The following is a 19564-nucleotide window of genomic DNA, read 5'->3' as shown; positions in this document are numbered from 1 at the left end:
TATTTTATTATTTTTTAAAATATTTTATTTATTTATTTGACAGAGACACAGTGAGAGAGGGAACACAAGCAGGGGGAGTGGGAGAGGAGAAGCAGGTTTCCTGCAGAGCAGGGAGCCCGATGTGGGGCTGGATCCCAGGATCCCGGAATCATGACCTGAGCCGAAGGCAGATGCTTAACAACTGAGCCACCCAGGTGCCCCAGTTAGGAGAAATTTTAAATGGGAAAAAGTTCTTAACTGTAGGTGACTTGCTCCATCCCCTCCCCAGGGGACATTTGGCAGTGTCTTGAGACATCTTTGGTGGTCACAACTTCAAGGGATAGGTTAAGGGCATCTAGTGGGTAGAGGCCAGGGATGCCTCTAAATATCCCACAACACACAGGACAGCCGCCCACCACAACAGTGATCTGGCCCCGAATGTCAGTTGTCCTGAGGTTGAGAAACTCTGAGATATGGTCATGAGAGAAAACCTGTCCAAGGAAAAGTATGTATTCGAGCTGAAATCTCGAGGATGAGAAGAAACCCATCCTACGGCTGCCTGACCTGAAAGCATTGTAGGCAGAGGGAACAGCATCTGCGAAGCCCAGAGGAGGGAAAAGGGCTTCGTGCATTCAAGGATCAGAAAAGAGACCAAGTGGCAGGAAGGCTCTGAGCAGGGGAGCTAACCCCTGCAGAAGCAGAGATGAGAGAAGTTAGCAGCTGGGTCACACAGATTTTAAATGATTTTCATTCTGAGGATACCGGGAAGCCATCGAACACATCGAGACAAGGGGAACACCCGTTCATGCGTACACTTCACGTTTTAAACAGCTCACACTGGCTGTCAGGTGGATTGGAGAGGGGGACACCTAGGCTTTTCTCGGGTGGGGGTGGGACGAAAGGCATGAGAAACTTTCCGGAAGCAGAGCAGGCAACATTTAAGAGACACTGAATGTCGGGGGGAGGGAGAGACAGAAATCGAGATCAACTGCAGGGTCTTCCGCTTGTGGCACTGAGTGGGTGGCAGTGGTGTTCACTGAGCTGGAAAGACATCAGAAGGAGCAGGTTGGGGTGGTGGGAACTCCTTCTAGAGAGGTCTTTCTTCGTCACCCTAACACAAATTGCCCCCTGCCTCTGGACTTAGAGGTCTGAAATGCCGATTCTGTTGAAGCCGAGATACGGGTGTACACAGATCCGTAAGTGAGCCTTTTGCTCCAGGGGGCGGTCGGGGCTGGATAAGGAAGTTTTGCAGCCATAACCTATTGGCTGGTATAATTCCTTCTTGCCGGTCTCCCTGCATATATCATCCTGCATGCAGATGTCTCAAGTCTCGGGGAGGCATTTTCTCAGGATCATTGCCAAGCCCAACACTGTGGTATTTTTAAAGTGTCACATCCTCCATGCCCCTGTTCGAATCGAGTCACACTTTTAATTAAGTTTCCACTGAAAGAGGGGAAAAAAAAATACCCTAAGGAATTGATCCCTGCCTGCAAAGCACTGGAATTTTCAGCGGCTTCTCCCTCTCTCTGCTTCTCCCTCTCCCGCTTTCTCTTGTGGTCTCCGATCCGCCAGGAACATTTTCATTCTCAAGCCTGACTGGCTTTGGAAACGGGGGCCTTGGGGTAGAGAACATGTGGGAAACACTGTTCTCAAGAAGTGGAGTCTTCACAGACAATAGAACCTGTCACCTGAAATGTAGCAGAAGGGTCATCAGGTTAGGGGAAATAGCCTAAGGAAGCGATTCAGGATACCCGTGTCCTCGGCTTGGTCTGACCACGGATTAGCTGTGTGATCCTTGGGCAGGCACTCAGCTTCCTGTTCTTTGTAAAAATGGGAGATGGTAAATCCCTACCTCAGGCCAGTGTCCATGAAAATTGGACAAGATAATGTGTCTCAGGTCTGGAAAGCGTTACATACATTTTACAGAACCCATCATTTCCTGCCACCCCCATGGATACCACCCTAGCCCCAGCCCCCATCACCTATCACCCTCATTGTGGTGTGGCCTCCTGACTGCTCCCTCTGTTTCTGCCCTTGCCCCCACACAGCCTATTCTTAACAGCCAGAATGATGTTATAAAAATATAAGACACATCACGTCACTTCTCTGCTCAAAACCCTCTTACAGCTTCACATCCCACTCATGGTGAAATCCAGAGGCTCCAATCTGCCACTCTCCACATTTCCTGTCTGATTTCATCCCCCATTCACACCCCCTGCTCAATCCAGTTCAGCCACACAGCCTCCCTGATGTTCCTGGAACACGTCAGGCAGATTCCTGCCCCGGGCCCTTTGCACTTGCTGTGTTCACTGTCTGGAAAGCCCTCCTGTCAGAGAGTCAGGTGCTTCCCCCTGCATTCCTGGCAGATCTTTAATCAGATGCCTCCTTTTAAATTAAAAAAAATAAAAAAGATGCCTCCTTTTAGAGAGGTCTTTCTTCGTCACCCTAACACAAATTGCCCCCTGCCTCACTCCCACCTGCCCCACATATTCCCTGTCTCCCTCTAGGCTTTAATTTATGGTCTCTTCTATATCAAACATTTTTCCTATTTTTTCCTGTGTATTGTCTGTCTTCACCCAGTGGAAAGTGAGGTCAGTGAGAGTGGAGATATTTAGCAGGGGAGGTCTGTTTTGTTCACTGTTGTATCCCTAGTACCTAGAATGAGGCTGGGTACACACAGGGGCTCCGTAGATATTTATTGTTAAAAGGTGAGGAACTAGGAAATGCAGAATATTAAAATAACTTGCCCCAAGTTACAGTTCTAGTAGGTGACAGAACCGAATTAGAAGCCAGGCTGTTTAACACAAGAGGAGACTGTGTTATCTCGACTCCTTTATTTCTCAACTGAAAATTTTAGGTGATAATGTCTTGCCTGTTTTCATCCTGGGTGTTGTGAGAAGGGAAAAAACCCACGTATATACCCATCCTCGTCCATACAGGCTGTTTCAACAGAACGCCACAGACTGGGTGGCTGATAAGCAACAGACATTTATTTCTCACAGTTCTGCAGGCTGGAAGTGAAAAGTGTACTCTAGATCAAGGTGCTGGCAGATGGGGTGTCTGTGAGATCTCCCTTGCTGGGTCTGAGACACCCATCTCTTCAGGGAGTGCTCACACGGCAGAGGGGTGAGGGGGTGAGGGGGCTCTGTGGGGCCCCTTTTGTCGAGGCACTCATCCCGTTCATGAGAAGTTCACTCACATGACCTAATTTCCTCCCCAAAGCCTCACCTAAGCCCATCACGTTGGGGGTTAGATTTCAACATACGGGTTTTGAGGGCATGCAGACATCCACTCTTTGGCGGCACCTTCCCCTCAGGAAGCGCAAGCTCCCCTAGAGACCATGTCCAAGAATCCAGTGAGGCGCTATGAAAAGGGGCTGGTCACAGAGCCACACCGTATGGGCTCGCCGGCTCTCAGAGGCGGACGGCTGCGTGCTTGTCCCAGGTGTGCCACGTCAGGTAGAGACTCCAGGTATCTCTCTGTGCCTCCAGACCCGAGCTTTCTGTGGTCAGGCGGCTCAGCACCCGCACAAGAGTTACCTGGCTGTGTGCGGAGGGGCTGTCTGGGCACCTGCCCTCAACCAGTGGGCATCGGTGGAGAAATGCCCCGGGTCCCATCCTTCTGGGGATGAATCTGAGGCACAGGCCACGTGGGTCTCTCTGTCTCTCCGCCTCTCTGTCTCTGTCTCTCTCTCCCCCATCTCTTACTCCCGGCTCCTAAGTCACTTCGCAAACATATTACCTGCATCCATGCCCATGTCTCAGGCTCTGCTTTCGGGGAAACCCAAACTAGGAGAGTGAGTGCCTGCAAAGGTGGGGGTGGGGTGCTGTGGAACCAGACAGAACCCGGTCTGAATCCCAGTTCTGTTGTTTGCCCTGTGCCCCTGGCGTGGCCCTTAGCTTCCTCGCCCCTCTCCAGCGAGCAGAGCTAATAGTTCGCACCCTGCCTGCTTATCAGGGACAGGAAGGGCTGCATGCAATTGCCCATCCCAGCGTCTGGAACGTCATAAGCTATAAAATGGGTGCTGATATTAAGACATGGCTGAACATATTCTTATTACCCATTTTTGTCACTCAAGGCAAGATATGAGTGTAAGGAAAGGGCAGGAGGATGAGAGACCCCTGCACTCCTCATGTTCCTAAGCTGCCATGATAGAGGGGAGTCCCTGTTTCTTTCCCTGGAGCCTGCATGTCTCATCGAGCCTTCAGTATCTATACTTCTGACACATTCCATCAACCCGGTATATTCATATGTGTCCTATTTATAACTAACACTCACACGGAGTTCTCAACGTGGCAGAAACTGGTACAAGTCCTTTACATGGCTGTAAGTTCTTGATCCCCATTTCACCGCTGAGAAAGGTGAAGCCCCCAGAGAGGTTGGCTAACCTTTCCAAGGTCACACAGCTAAGAAAGAGCAAAGCTGGATTTGGACCTAGCTGGTCTGTTATAGTGCCTCTTGGCACAAGATCAGCAGAGGCTAAGAGGCAATTGGTTGCTATTCCAGCAGACCAGGGGAGAAGAGGCATCATCGTGTCCTTATTTGGTAGTAAATGATGTATTTGTTGCAAAGTGGTGCTCCAGGAGCCTCAATCTTCTCTCCTGTCTGCAGGTTCTCACAAAGGCTGGGTTGCCCTTCCCCACTCCAGATGTCCACCTTTGCTCAGACTCTGCAGCCTCCAGCTCCCCCCCTCCCCCGGCCAGCTGAATCCCTCTGGAAAGAACAAAACTGGGATATTCATGTTGAGGAAAAGGCTGTAGTTTTATGAAGTTGAATGGCAAGGAACCACAGAGCTTAAATTACCAGGCTGTGATGGCCCCTGCCATGAGGCAGGTGGAGAGAGAAATGCCAGATGGAAGAGGCCCACTTATAGTAGCGATTGCACACTCTTCTCCTTGTCCGCGTAGACTTACGTGGTGGATTTGAAGTGGAAAATGGGAATTTGAAAATTATAGGCAAAGAATGGCAATTAGTTTAACTAAAGCAAAGAGATGGGATTCAAAAAACCCAGCATTTTGCTAAGTAAGTCAGTGCTGGGGAACAATTTTACCAGGAAGTAAAAATAAACTCTAGTTTGTGTGCGCTCTGGACTATGTTATGTCTTTTTTCCTGCATGTTTATGGCTGTGTCCGGGTGAGAGACGTGCTGGGACCAATGGGAGACACCGTGTGGGGGATTAGGGATGCAGGATGTGGAGTCGAATGGCCTGAGTTCAAATCCTGCCTCTTCCCAGCTGTGCCGTCTGGAGCAGGTTTGGAATCCTCTGTTTTGGCATCTGATAGCCTTTCCAGGAGGCTGATGCTGAGGATGAGGTGAGGTGATTCACATATACTCAGTGCAGCACTGGGCACATGGCAAGGCGCAGGAAGCGAGAACTGTTAGGATGACAGATTTATATAGCGGGCAAAATCTTATACCTGGTTTCAAGGATGGAGACACACAGAGGGGATGACTGCGTCTGGCTTTCTAATGGGTCTTTAAAAAGCTGATGACACGAGGGGTGCCTGGGTGGCTCAGCTGATTAAGCCTCTGACTCTTGATTTTAGCTCAAGTCATGATCTCAGGGTCCTGAGATCGAGCCCCGCATCGGATTCCATGCTCTTCAGGGAGTCTGCTTGAGATTCTCTCTCTCTCTCCCTCTGTTCCCTCACACCCCCGCCCCCAGCTCTCTCTCTACAATAAATAAATAAATCTTTAAAAAAAAAGCTGATGACATGAAAGTTGATGACAGGACTTGTTTTTCCCAGTGAAGATTTCTATCCACTGTAGCATCATTTTTAAGAACACTGATCTTGAGGTCAGACAAATGAGGCTTTAAATTTGCATTCTCTTTACTGACGTAGGGCAACCACTTAGTCTCTCTGGAACTCAGTTTTCTCATCTGTAAATTGGGGGTAGTAGTAGTATCAAACTCATGAGGTTTTTGAGGGTTAATTGAGATGGTGTCTAGAAAGCTCCACACAACCATCAATAAATGTTATTAGTAATATAAACATGTATCTGTGCATTTGTTCATGAATGCTTATAGCATGTAAAAATGTCATTTTTGCCCAACAGGATCAATTTTGTTGGTTCTTCTGCAGTCAGTAAGCTACCTCTAGTCAACTGGCTGTGTGTTTCTGAGTTACAGTGGTGTAAGGAGAGGTTCTGAGGTCATGCTCAAGCTCAGGGAGGAGGAGAGCACTGATTGATTAGTGATGTCTGTCACTGGCATGGTCATGGAGAATGGGGATGTCTTTAATCCCATACTGGTTTTGTGGGCTCTAGATTGTGGCCTTCCACTCATTTTTTTTTCTTTTTTTTTTAAATTCTTATGTTAATCCCTATACATTACATCATTAGTTTTAGATGTAGTGTTCCATGATTCATTGTTTGTGCATAACACCCAGTGCTCCATGCAGAATGTGCCCTCCTCAATACCCACCACCAGGCTAACCCATCCTTCCACCCCCCCTCCTCTAGAACCCTCAGTTTGTTTTTCAGAGTCCATCATCTCTCATGGTTCGTCTACCCATCCGATTTCTCCCGCTTCATTCTTCCCCTCCTGCTACCTTCTTCTTCTTCTTCTTTTTTTTTTTTCTTAACATATATTGCATTATTTGTTTCAGAGGTACAGATCTGAGAGTCAGCAGTCTTGCACAATTCACAGCGCTTACCAGAGCACGTACCCTCCCCAGTGTCTATCACCCAGTCACCCCATCCCTCCCACCCCACCCCCCACTCCAGCAACCCTCAGTTTGTTTCCTGCGATTAAGAATTCCTCATATGGGGCGTCTGGGTGGCTCAGTCGTTAAGCGTCTGCCTTCGGCTCAGGTCATGATCCCGGGGTCCTGGGATCGAGCCCCACATCGGGCTCCCCGCTTGGCGGGAAGCCTGCTTCTCCCTCTCCCACTCCCCCTGCTTGTGTTCCCTCTCTCCTCGTCTCTCTCTGTCAAATAAATAAATAAAATCTTTAAAAAAAAAAAAAAGAATTCCTCATATCAGTGAGATCATATGATACATGTCTTTCTCTGTTTGACTTATTTCGCTCAACATAATATCCTCCAGTTCCATCCATGTCGTTGCAAATGGCAAGATCTCATTCCTTTTGATGGCTGCATAATATTCCATTGTATATATACACCACATCTTCTTTATCCATTCATCTGTCGATGGACATCTTGGCTCTTTCCACAGTTTGGCTATTGTGGACATTGCTGTTATAAACATCGGGGTGCATGTACCCTTTCGGATCCCTACTTTTGTATCTTTGGGGTAAATACCCAGTAGTGCAATTGCTGGATCATATGGTAGTTCTATTTTCAACTTTTTGAGGAACCTCCATACTGTTTTCCAGAGTGGCTGCACCAGCTTGCATTCCCACCAACAGTGGAGGAGGGTTCCCCTTTCTCCACATCCCCGCCAACATCTGTCGTTTCCTGACTTGTTAATTTTAGCCATTCTGACTGGTGTGAGGTGCTATCTCGTTGAGGTTTTGATTTGGATTTCCCTGGTGCCGAGTGATGTTGAGCACTTTTTCATGTGTCTATTGGCCATTTGGATGTCTTCTTTGGGAAAATGTCTGTTCATGTCTTCTGCCCATTTCTTGATTGGATTCTTTGTTCTTTGGGTGTTGAGTTTGATGAGTTCTTTATAGATTTTGGATACTAGCCCTTTATCTGATATGTCATTTGCAAATATCTTCTCCCATTCTGGCCTTCCACTCATTTGCCCTAAGGTGAACTGCACTGACTTTGAGGCTGTGATGCTATTTGCTTCCAGTATCTCTCAGAAAGAATAAAATGATTCTTCCAACACTTACTGAGGGCCAGCCCTGTGACAAAGTGCATAGAACTGAATGAGGCATCACTCCTTGTCCTGACGGAGCTGACAGTCTGATAGAGGAGACACACAGGTAGGGAAGAATCTATGCTGGGGAGGTCAGCAGGCCCAGAGAGGAAATCATCAGGCCTGGAGCAGTTTAATCTCTGTGAAGCCAGTTGGGATGGGTGCGCTGGGATTGGGACCGGAAATGAGGAGTCGCCCAGGATAAGCAGGAAGGGTGGGTCAGGCTTCAGGGAAGGCACAGGGTGTGAGAGAGCAAGGTGTGTTTGAGAAGGGCACCTGCTGGGTGGGGATGGTGGCCAGAGCTAGAAGTGAGGTGAAGACGTCTTAGAAAGGGAGCTAAGGCCCCTGCAAAGCACCTTGGGTTCTGGACCAGGGAGGCCTCTTCCTGTGATTGGCTCTAGGCAGCGCCAGTGAGCAGGGCCTGTGGAACGAGGTTTCTTGGTGGTTCCCTTCTTCCTCTCCTTCTCTGTTTCCATTCTGACTCTGACCTCTGTCTGTCCATCTCTGTGTCCATCTCCGATCATCCTCCCCACTCCTTCCCTGTCTCTGCCTCTCCCTCCCTCCCCGACGCCTCACTCTCTCACTTTCTCTCTCTCTCTCTCTCTGTCTCTTGGTTTTGCGGGTGTGGTTTGGACCTCTTTCTCCCTGTGACAAGTTCTTCTTTGGCTCCGTGTTGTTTCGTCTCTCTTAGCAGGTGGGATTCTGTGGCATTTCTAAGTCTATTTTAAACACTTTGTAAGGCTTGATTTAAAGGAAAATCTGATTTTCACAGTTTGTGCATCGGTGCCTCAGGGGACTCTTAGTTCGATTATGTCCTGGAAAGGTCATGACACAGCTCGGGCTCTGCAAGCCCTGAGAAGGGTGGGTGGGTGGGCTTTCAGCTCTTTCCTGTGGGACCACGGATGGATCGCAGGGGCCCGAAAGTGTCCAGGCTCTTTATCTCATTGTAGAGGGCCAGGCTTGTTATTATTATTATTTTTTAAAGATTTTATTTATTTGACAGAGACACAGCGAGAGAGGGAACACAAGCAGGGGGAGTGGGAGAGGGAGAGCAGGCTTCCCATGGAGCAGGGAGCCCGATGTGGGGCTCAATCCCAGGACCCTGGGATCATGACCTGAGCCGAAGGCAGACGCTTGACGACTGAGCCACCCAGGTGCCCCAAGGCTTGTTATTTTTCCTGAACTTTCACTTTTGCATGTAACTCACCTGGGGCATCTTGTTAAAATGCAGAATCTGATGCAGGGGATCTGTGGTAGGACCTGAGACTCTGCATTTCTGACGAGCTCCCAGGTGATGCCAGTGCTGGGGGTCCAGGGATCACACTTTGACTAGCTAGGATGCATGCAGCATGTGCATCATTTAGAATGCCCCTCATGCCACGAAGTGCTCTCATTTCCACTTGGCAGATGGAGTTGCTCCTCCTCTGTGCTCCCACAGAACCACAGAGCCTTCTGTCGTAGTTCTAATGGGCTTCTTCCCATCTTAGAGCCTAATGACCTCTGCCTTTGTCCTTCCATTATACTGGGCACCATTTCAGGGCTTCCCATGGAAGAATGAAAACACAAAATCGAACATTCCAGGCCAGTAAGTATAGTAAGACTGTTGCATGCCCCACACTATCACTGTTGCCTTCCTCAGTCTGGCCCTGCATGTTGCTAGACAAAGCAGTGGCTGTTGCATTGACAGGCCACAACCCCCCAGCCTTGCCTGGCCGGAATGTGCTGCTTTGGGATCCTCTAAAGCCCTGGGCCAGCCCCTGTGTGCAGGAGATGTGGGATTTCCTCACTAGACCTTGCGCGTGCAAGGGCTCTGTGTAACTTCCTCCATTTTCCGTACCCCGTCTCGTTGTGCTCCAGGCCCCCACCCCTGGGATAGGTGTGGGCAGATATCTAGGACAGGAGTGCGGGAGATACTGGGTTTGCATCATTGATTCAAGTTAACTCGGTCTTGGCAGAGAATCAGTCACCAGTCAAAGCCTTCTTGGTGTGGTTTATGTCCTCTCTCTGGGACCCTCTCCTCCACCTCTTGAAGGTGGTGTCTGGGCTCAAAAGAAGTTCAGGTGTTTCAAACCTTGGGTATTCCATGCCAGTGTCTACTGCAGAGTGACTACTATGATGGTTAATCTTATGTGTCAACAGGACTGGGCTAAGGGAGGCCCAGACAGCTGGTAAAACGTTATGTCTGGGTGGGTCTGTGACGGTGTTTCTGGAAGAGATTAGCATTTGAATCAGTACACAGAGTAGAGAGGACCACCCTCACCAGTGCAACTGGGGAACATCCAATCTGTTGAGGGCCTGAATAGAAGAAAAAGGCAGAGCGGGAGTGGGGGGTGGGGGGTGGAATCTGTTGTCTCTGCTCAAGCTAGGACATCCATCTTCTCCTTTTACACAGCAATGCTCCTGGTTCTTGGCCTTTGAGACTCAGACTGAATTACAGGGTCAGCTTTCCTGGGCCTCCAGCTTACAGACGGTGGATTGTAGGACTTCCAGGCCTCTATAATCGTATGAGCCAATTCCTATAATCAATCAGCCTCTCTCTCTCTCTCTCTCGATAGATAGGTAGAAAAATAGATTTCTCTGGAGAAACAAAACCAGTAGGAGCTGTATCTGGATACAGATATATCTTCTATTTAGGATGTATATTTAGGTTCTGTTTCTTTGGAGAACACTAATACATCTATATCTATTGATCGATCAGTCTATCTATACATAGAGAAAGGGAGACTCTTGCCTTATCAAGGGTGCCAAGAGCCTATTTTGGAAGTCAAAAGCTGGAAGTTGTTCCCTTCTCTTTGTGCTTTTGCCCTGACTGTCTCAATGCTTCCCAAGGCGGCGGATGCCCCAGCTGAGGAGAGAGGACACCCCTGCATTTCAGGACTGGTTGTGCTCACATCTGGCACAGGGCCTAGTTCAGAGCCACGGATCCGTCAACATGACCTCTTTCGATCACTGCAGAGGATGCAAGAGAGCTTCGGTTTTTAGAAACTTGGATCGGATGTGAAACCCATCCAAATGGAACAAGCTCTTCTGAAGGACCGTGCTCAGTGGCAGGGAACAAGTTCTGTGTCAGAGTCTGAAGTCTAGACCCTGAGAAAGGGACCCAAAGCCACGACTTCCCGCAGGCATGACCATGCTGCCGTGGGGCCTCCAGGGTGGCTCGCTTCGCCGCGATGCATGTTCCTCCTTCCAGACATTCAGCTGCTCCTTTGGGAAGAGTCACCTTTACTCACCACACCAGCACGCAGCGTTGGCCTCGCTCTGAAATTAGGCGCTCTTTAGGAGACTCCCGTTTCTAATTCTTGCCTCCTGGAGGCAAAGTCAGCAAGCCCCTCTCATGGCTTTTCAGTTCTCCAGCCAGGATTTCTGGAGGCCACTGGGAGGCCACTTGCATTTTCACTGCCTTCCAACCCTCTGCTCTGTTGATGATGGCTCATGAATGAACAAGCAGCAGCTTTTCCCTGATGGCGTGGGCTCCCTGGTACCGTGGGGCACTCACCATCGGCGGAGGGGGGCAGGTGTTCTGAGAAGACTGACCAGCTGTGGGTGGCAAGGTGGACGCTGGGCTTGGCTCTGGCAGCTCAGACTCAGAACGCTGAGCTGAACCATCCGTAGGCTCCTCCGGGAAACAGGTTGTGCAAATCTCTCTTCTCCCTCTCTGGGCTCATGCATATTCATCAGTAGAACAACCCCAGGCCGAAGATAATGATTCATGCAGGAAGCGCCATTCTGAACATTATTATCTGGGAGTGACAAATGAATTTCTAATTTAACATGTGTATTGCACAAATAGATCACAAGAACTTTAAAGTCAAAAGCATCCTTTGGAGTCATGCAACTTCTGTTGTAATGTAGCATAAAATGATAGAGGAAGAACATCTCCCCACTGGTGGGCTGAGCATAGCTGTTCCCTTCAAAGCAGAGGAGAAATGAAAGGGGGTGTGATTTCAGACACCACTTGAGTCTACAATAGAAGCCAATAATAGTGGCCAAGAATGGAACAACAGTGACAACAACAAAGAGCCAGCCACTGGCACGAGCAACATCATTGTTTCGAGTTATTACTTGGGGATGAGCAGAGTCCTCTTCCCACCCCCATCCCTGCCGACAGCAGAAATGCAATAAAGGCCACATGGGTTCGTTGGTTGCTCAGTAAGAATCAGAGGGCAGTAACCGTGAGGCGAGACTGAGGAGGGAATGGGGGAATTGATTCGAGTTGCCTTCCAGTACCAGTTTCATGTTGAAATGTTAATTTATAGCATGATAATGTGATAGCTATACTATCTGTCCGTCGGCAAAGATTGGCCACTTCCAGCTTGTCAAAGCTGACAGTCAAGCATGAAATGGCTACTGTCAGGGAATGGCAGCTCTTTGAAGACTAAGTCTTAAGCCATTTCTTAACATTCTGTATCCCTGTCATCATTGCCTGCTCCCCATCCCTCTTCTTTCCAATGGCGAGACTAAACCGGCTTCCTTTCACCTACTGTAGCATTCCTCCAAAGCCTGTGGAAAGCTCATGGTCTTCTGGAAACCTGGATATCTGCTCTTGGTTTTGCTTTTTTGAGCTAATAATGACATTTTACGATGTTTACTAGATACAAGGTACTGTGATCAAGCACATTACCTTTATGACCTCATTAAATTCCCACAATGATCAATGACAAAAATGCTAGTACCCCCAATTTACTGAGGAGGAAACCGAGCCGCTCAGAGGCTAAGTCAAATGTCTAAGGTCATGTGAACGGCCTGTGATTGGCAGAGGCAGGAATAGAGGCCAGGTCTGCTTGACTTCAGGGACCACCCTCTTTTCTACTAAGCTCTAAGATCTAATGTTGGAGAGGGGTGTCCTTTTAGGGATGATTGCACAAAGTTTGACCAAGTGAAACCCTGGTACAGGACCTCCCTTAAAGCTGGTCAGTCGGGTCCTTTGGCCTCCTCCACCTGCTTTCCACTCTGTGAGATGAGGTGCTGACAGGGCCAAACACAGGTGCCCATCTGGGCCCATATTCCCCTGTCCACCATGCTCTGGGAGAACCAGGCTTTAAAACCTCACCACTCAAGCTCAGCAGAAAAGCTTTTGCTTTTCTCTCAATAGTCTCAGCTCTGATTGGGTCTCCTGCCCGAAATGAAACCAGTCCCTAAGGCCAGGGGATATGGTACTCTGATTGACCAGGCTGAGTCACGTGCTTACTGTTGGAGGTGTGGATGAAGTCCTCGCCACCTGAATGATCTGGTCTGAGAGCAAGAGAAAGGTGGTGGTTGCTGTCAGCACAATTGGGGTGTTGTGGCCAGAAGAAGGGGAAAGAGATGTTGACCAGACAAAACCAATAGGTGTCAAGTCTCTTGACACTTGACATGTCTCTCTGCCTCCCAAATCCTCTGGGTTCTAGAGGTTATAGGAGAGAGAGAGAGAGTAATTTCAGGAGGGACGCAGGAGAGAACAGAAAATCAGAGGGAAAGATAGAAGGATCCTTTCACAGAGGTTTGCTCAGAAATGGAAACACAGAATTAGAGAAGAACCAAAAAGATTTCTCTTCAGCTCCTCGAGAGAGAGAACACAGGAAGAAATGCTTTAAAAGCCCAGCCATGTCTGCACAGGCCAATGATCTTCAGTTTTTGTTCTACAGATACCCAAAGTTCGGGGAGGATTCCTCAGGTTCTTTCAGAGGCAATTACAAAGTGGAATCTGGAGAAAGCTCAGTGGGTAAAGCCCAGACCCCTCCTGGCTTCATTCCCATTTCCCATCTTTCTTTTCAGTGCATTTCTATGTAAGACCTTGTTTGGGGGAAAAAAGGGGTTCCTCTGCCAAACATTGCTCTACAGCAAGATATTCTCAAGAATAAAGTCCTTTTGCTTATCACTGTCTGCCCAGTGTTGAACGGAGTGCCGGGCACACAGTACAGACCCAACAATTGTCAAACTGTCAAATGGAACCAAAAGTGCTGAATGACAACCAGGGAAAAGCAATAGAATAAAATTATGACTGTAAAATCTTAAACCATGGAAAGGAAGCTAAGGGCTTTTGGGGGGCACTTGGAGAACTGGTGATCCCTTCATGATAGAAAGGCTCGTGTACAAAGATGGATGACCACTTACTGCTGTCTTTTTGGCTGTGACACAACTCTAACAGAAGGGGTAAAATGTTTGTGATGGGGCCCTGGTTAGTAATAACATCACTCTTGCAACATTTATCAAGAGCCAGGTATTTGTGCATTAACTCATTTAACTCTCCTAATGGCCCCATGAGGTGGATGCTCTAATTATTTTGCTTACTTCACAGGCTGGAGAGATTAAGTAAGTTGGCCAAGGTCATGCCTCTAATAGGGCAAGGCCAGGGTATAAATTCAACTGTCTGATTCCAAGGTCACTTAAGCACTCTGGTATTTGCTCCCCACATGAGAGTGCATTTCTTCCTTTTTTTTTTTTTTTTTAAGATTTTATTTATTTTTTGACAGAGATACAGTGAGAGAAGGAACACAAGCAGAGGGAGTGGGAGAGGGAGTGGGAGAGGGAGTAGCAGGCTTCCCACGGAGCAGGGAGCCCGATGCGGGGCTCAATCCCAGGACCTGGGACCATGACCTGAGCCGAAGGCAGACCCTTAAGGACTGAGCCACCCAGGCGCCCCGAGAGTGCATTTCTGTTGGTCCTGCAGAAATACCTAATGGTTTAGAGTTCAGGCAGCCAGTGAGAGGAGCATTGATGAGCTGAAGCACCTCAGCTGGCTAACATGTAAGTGATGGATGAACTCTTGTAGGAATTGTCTCTTTATCAAGGATCAAAGACCTTGGGGGATGAGGAGACCCTTCAGATCCCTCAAGGGCCACTGGGGGAAGGAGAGATTAGCTTTGTTTTGGGGAGTTTCAGTGGGAGAAATAGAAATACCACATTTTCTTCAAGTAGACAGATTTCTGTGCAATACGAAGAACAAGCTTTCTAGAATGGCGCTCCTCAAAGATTAATGTGCATGAGAATCACTTTGAGAGCTTGTTAGAACACACATTCATGGGCCCTACACCCAGAGATTCTGATTCAGTAGGTCTGGGGTGAGTCCTGACCATTTGCACTTCTTGTAAGCTCCCAGATGCTGCTATTCCCCTGACCACATGTTGAGTAACAATGCCCTAGACCAGGGTTCAGCAAACCTCTTCTGAAAGGGTCAGAGGGTGTATATTCTAGGCTTCGTGGGTCAGTCAGTGTCACAGCTGTTCAACTCCTCCATTGCAGTGCAAGAGCAATTATAGACAAAATGTAAATGAATATGTGTTCCAATAAAACTTTATTTACAAACCACAGGCAGCCAAGCCCTTGTGCAGCAGTTAGCCTTCTGAGCTGACAGCAACAGAAATCACTGTTTAGTTTAATGAGGCAAGGAGCTTATTACCTTGCCTTTGGCAGGTTCTCACTGAGCCTGTTCGTACCATGGGCCCTTGCCTTGTCCAGTGCTACTGATGCTTTAAGAACACCCAGAGTCTCCGATCTGCCAAGTCTCATCTCTGATGCCTCATCGCAATCTTTTTTCTCATTTGGAAGGAAGCAAATAGGGATGTGTTCCCTCTCTGCCTATGTGGTGTCTGAAGCACTTGAGCGGCCGTCCTCTGAAGCTAGAAGATGTCTATACACACGTGACTCATGAGAGAGAATGCTGGCAAGGCATTCACATCTGAGTGAGAGCCATCCTTCCGTGTCACTTACATCAGCAATATCTGTCCCGTGCTAGAGTTGATAGATCCGGACAGTAGGCAAAATGCCTGGGAGAGGTTCAGACCCAGCCAGCCAAGTCATCAAGTCTAGAATGAGAAGCATATGACTGAGCCCAACTCAGGGCCAAACTCATGTTCCCCGGATACCAGAAAATCCCTTTCTCCAAGAAGTGAGGCTTTACCAAATTTGATTTAACTATTAGTTTGAGATAACAGTGGCTGAGTAACACTGTTGGTTATGGTGTCAAAGATAATCCCACATGTGGTCTCTTGGATGAGAGCTGGGACCTGTTTCATGAGAAGAAACTGATACATATTCTCTCTCCAAATTATTCCTTGGGCCAGCCTTATTCCACTACCAACCCCGATAAGCGATATCAGACACAGATATACATGCACATGCCTACACACATGGGCACGCATGCATACATGCACACATTTAGGATATCTGTCATGCACACTCATGGAATCTCCAGAGAACCTGGTTTAGAGGCCATGGATTCAAGAACATCCCTGAAATTATGCCGCAGCTTTAGGCAGGTGGAGTTGCCACGGCGGCCACCCCGGGCCTGACGACCTGGTCTAACTGCTGGCCCTGGGCATGGGGTGCTGTTCTAAGAATCCCTGCCTTTCTTGCCTGTGGAAGTGGAGCATTCCTGCTGCCCCGCTCTTCAGAGTGGATTCCCGTGGCAACCAGCCCCCATTTCCAAGTCTTGCATGGGCCCTGCTGATTGGCGAGGGGGCTTGCATGGGCTCTGCTGATTGGCCAGGGGACTTGCACGGGCTCTGCTGATTGGCCGGGGGACTTACATGGGCTCTGCTGATTGGCAGAGTGTGTGCCAATTCCTGTGCCTTCGCTGCAGGGGCTGCCGGGAAAGAGTCCGAGGATTCCACCGTAAAGTAGACTTCCCCACAGAGGAAGAATGTGCAAAGGAGCAGGGTGGTTAAAAAGTATTGAGAAATGCCCACCGTACCTTCTAAGAGCACTTTTTGTGCATCTTGGGCCCCGTCCACCGTTTCTTCTACTTTTCCCCTCTTCCCGGATTAATTTCAAGTGTTCGTCTGCACTCTTCAGCCCAGAGCACAAGTGCCACTCTCACAGCTGGCTTTTCAGGGGGAGCTTAGTTTCTCCTAAGAACAGAACCCGGGTTATTAGCAGCGCAAAATTTGCCTTCCTCTTTCCTAAGGAGAAGGGAGCCTGCGGTTTCCAAAAACGCAAGGCAGGAAGCAAAAAAGAAAAGGAGGGAGGGAGGAACGGAGGGAGGGAGGAAGGAGGGAAGGAGGGAAGGAAGGAAGGAAGGAGAAAAAAAATTTAAAGAGAATATGAGTTGAGCAATTCATTTTGTAACACAGGTTAACTTCAGCTCATCTAAAAATCAAAATTGAAAACAAATTGGTTTAAATTGCAGCAGGATAGCTTTCTGGTTTTCAGGCTTGTGGCGACATGGAATTTCTTTCCTGGAGGTCCTTTGGGAATTGGCTGGATCCACCACGTTAGCTGACATAAGTATGACCTAGTTGTGTGTGGAGCTAGAGCAGCAGATCAAACGGCCTTCTCATGTCCCTGCTGGCCTCGCTTCCGTCCGGGTGCCCTGGCAACCCGTGTGGGATGACGGTGCAGCGCTGAACATTCCAGTGAGGATGGGCACGCAAGTGTCTGCGTGTCTGGTGGGGGCGGCAAAGTCAGCCGGAACCGGGAACAAAGGCTGATTCTTGGTGTGGGTTAACCACTGCCTATTATCCCTTCTACAACCCAAATAAGTTTTGTGCCTGCTAGAGAAAATTGAAATTGCCGAAGAGAGAAGTTGGGGCGGTGGGGGGTGCTCCAATATTTTCTCTGACTCTTACTTAAACATTGGCAATTTTCCTGAGGCTATAAATATGATTGGGGCCCAGCCATTTCTCTCTTTGTAGTCTATGAAAATTAACTCAGTCCGCAGGGGCTGCAATCACTGCCAAAAACCTCAAGTGTGGGCTCTTCCTCCACACTGACAAAAATAACAGTTAATTAGGCTGCAACACCCAAAGGAAAGTGAACTTACACCACCAATCGCAGGGCGGCATGCGAAATGTCGCCATGACAACCGGCATTTACAGCTCTTCAATTTTAATATATCAAAGGCTAGGGATAATTTCCCAGCGAGAATACACGAGGGTGGATTCCCCCACCCCCACCCCCATTCTTTCTGCCAGTCTTTTGCCTGTACGGGAGCTCTACTCCTGTGGCAACAGGTTTAAAAGGAAGAGAAGTCTTGTGAAAGCATCGAACACCTGGCATGGTACTCCTGGAGATGCTGCATGCCTTGGGAGGCCCGGGGATGGCACAGCTTCTGCTCAGAGTGTGGGCTGAGTGAAAAGAACTCAGGCAGGTGAAGTGTGAGCTGGGAACCTTCTCCCCCAATTCCAGGTGAACTTGCTGTTTTCATGAACTTCCCTTCCTCTCTCCCTCTGTCTCACCATCCCTCCCTCTGTCTCTCCATCCCTCTGTCTTCCCTCCCTCCCTCCCCCCCCTCTGTCTCTCCTCCCTCACCCTCCCACCCTCCCTTCCTTCTTCCTTCCTCTGTTTCTCCCTCCCTCCCTCCCACCCTTCCTCTCTTCCTTCTTCCCTCCTTCTCTCCCTTCTTGTTTTGTTGAGAGCTTACTCTGTTCCAGGCACCTAATAGGCATCACCTCATTTATTCTATACAACTACACTGTAAGTTAAATATTATTTTATACACAAGGACGTGGAGATTAAGAGAGGGTGAATGCCCGAATCACCCAGTAAGTTGCAGAGCCTTGATTTGAATCAATTCAGACCTCACAATTCAGGGCCCTTGTACTTTCTATCTCCTCAGTAGTATTAAAATGAACTCTCTATAAATAGAAGTAAAGAAATTTATTATTATTACCATTGCCCTCACCACTATGTATCAGTCAGCTGTTGCTGCCTAACAAACATTGACAGAGTCTCAATGGCATACAAAAATAAGCATCTGTTTCACTTCAGGATAGGGTGGCTCTGATCCCCAGGTGTTTATTCTGGGGCCCAGGCTGAAGGGGAAGCTACTGCCCAGAGGCAACTCTTCTCATGGTGATGACAGAGTCATAGAGGGTATGTCCAACCACACAAGCACATTTCAAATCCCTCCTGTGTCATGTCTGCTAATATCCCCTTGGCCAAAGCAAGTCACATGATTGAACCCAAAGGCAAGGAGTAGAAAAAAATACACCCTCCCTTTTGTGGGAGGAATTGGAAAGTTTATAGCAAGGGTGTAGATACAGGGAGAGGTGAAGAACTGGGGCCCAAAAGATTATTCTACACAATTAGCATCATCATCCTCATCATCCTCACCAACCTCATTACTTCTATGGGCCAGAACTCTCTTTACCTTGAACTAGGTTTTTTTTGTTTTGTTTTGTTTTTTTTAAGATTTTATTTATTTATTTGGCAGAGAGAGAGAGAGACAGCGAGAGAGGGAACACAAGCAGGGGGAGTGGGAGAGGGAGAAGCAGGCTTCCCGCTGAGCAGGGAGCCCGATGTGGGGCTCGATCCCAGGCCTCTGGGATCATGACCTGAGCCGAAAGCAGATGCTTAACCTACTGAGCCACCCTGGTGCCCCTGCCTTGAACTACGTTTAAGTAATAAGTGATTTCTTTACAAAGCTCTTCAAGAGTGCTAGTCATTACTGGAGCAACTAATCATTTCAATGGGATGAAGTTTTCCATAAAAAAAATTTTTTTTAAAGAACCTTATGTCTTGGTTTATCACCATTTTAAGAAGTATGGTGGTGATTGCCGTTCAATATACTGTTTCTTTTGAATACTATGTATTTTACTTTATGAATCTAAAAACCTTTCCTTTGCACTAAACAATGAAGATTTCTTTGGTCTTCATCATGTTTTCCCCTGACATGAGACATCATTGTGGTTTGTAATCATGGTCCTGCACATTTATAGAAAGATTTACAGTATACAAAACTTCCCCCCCACCCCAGATCTTTATATTTCATCTGCAGAGCCACGGGGACCCGCAGGTGATGTACCAGGACTGAAAGTCAGGTTTCTAAAAGCCATTCCTA

Source organism: Mirounga leonina, unplaced genomic scaffold, assembly GCF_011800145.1.
Source record: "Mirounga leonina isolate KUSES-001 unplaced genomic scaffold, KU_Mleo_1.0 Mir_175, whole genome shotgun sequence".
Taxonomy (NCBI): domain Eukaryota; kingdom Metazoa; phylum Chordata; class Mammalia; order Carnivora; family Phocidae; genus Mirounga; species Mirounga leonina.
The sequence above is the reverse complement of the archived record's forward strand: the minus strand, read 5'-3'. Positions refer to the sequence as shown.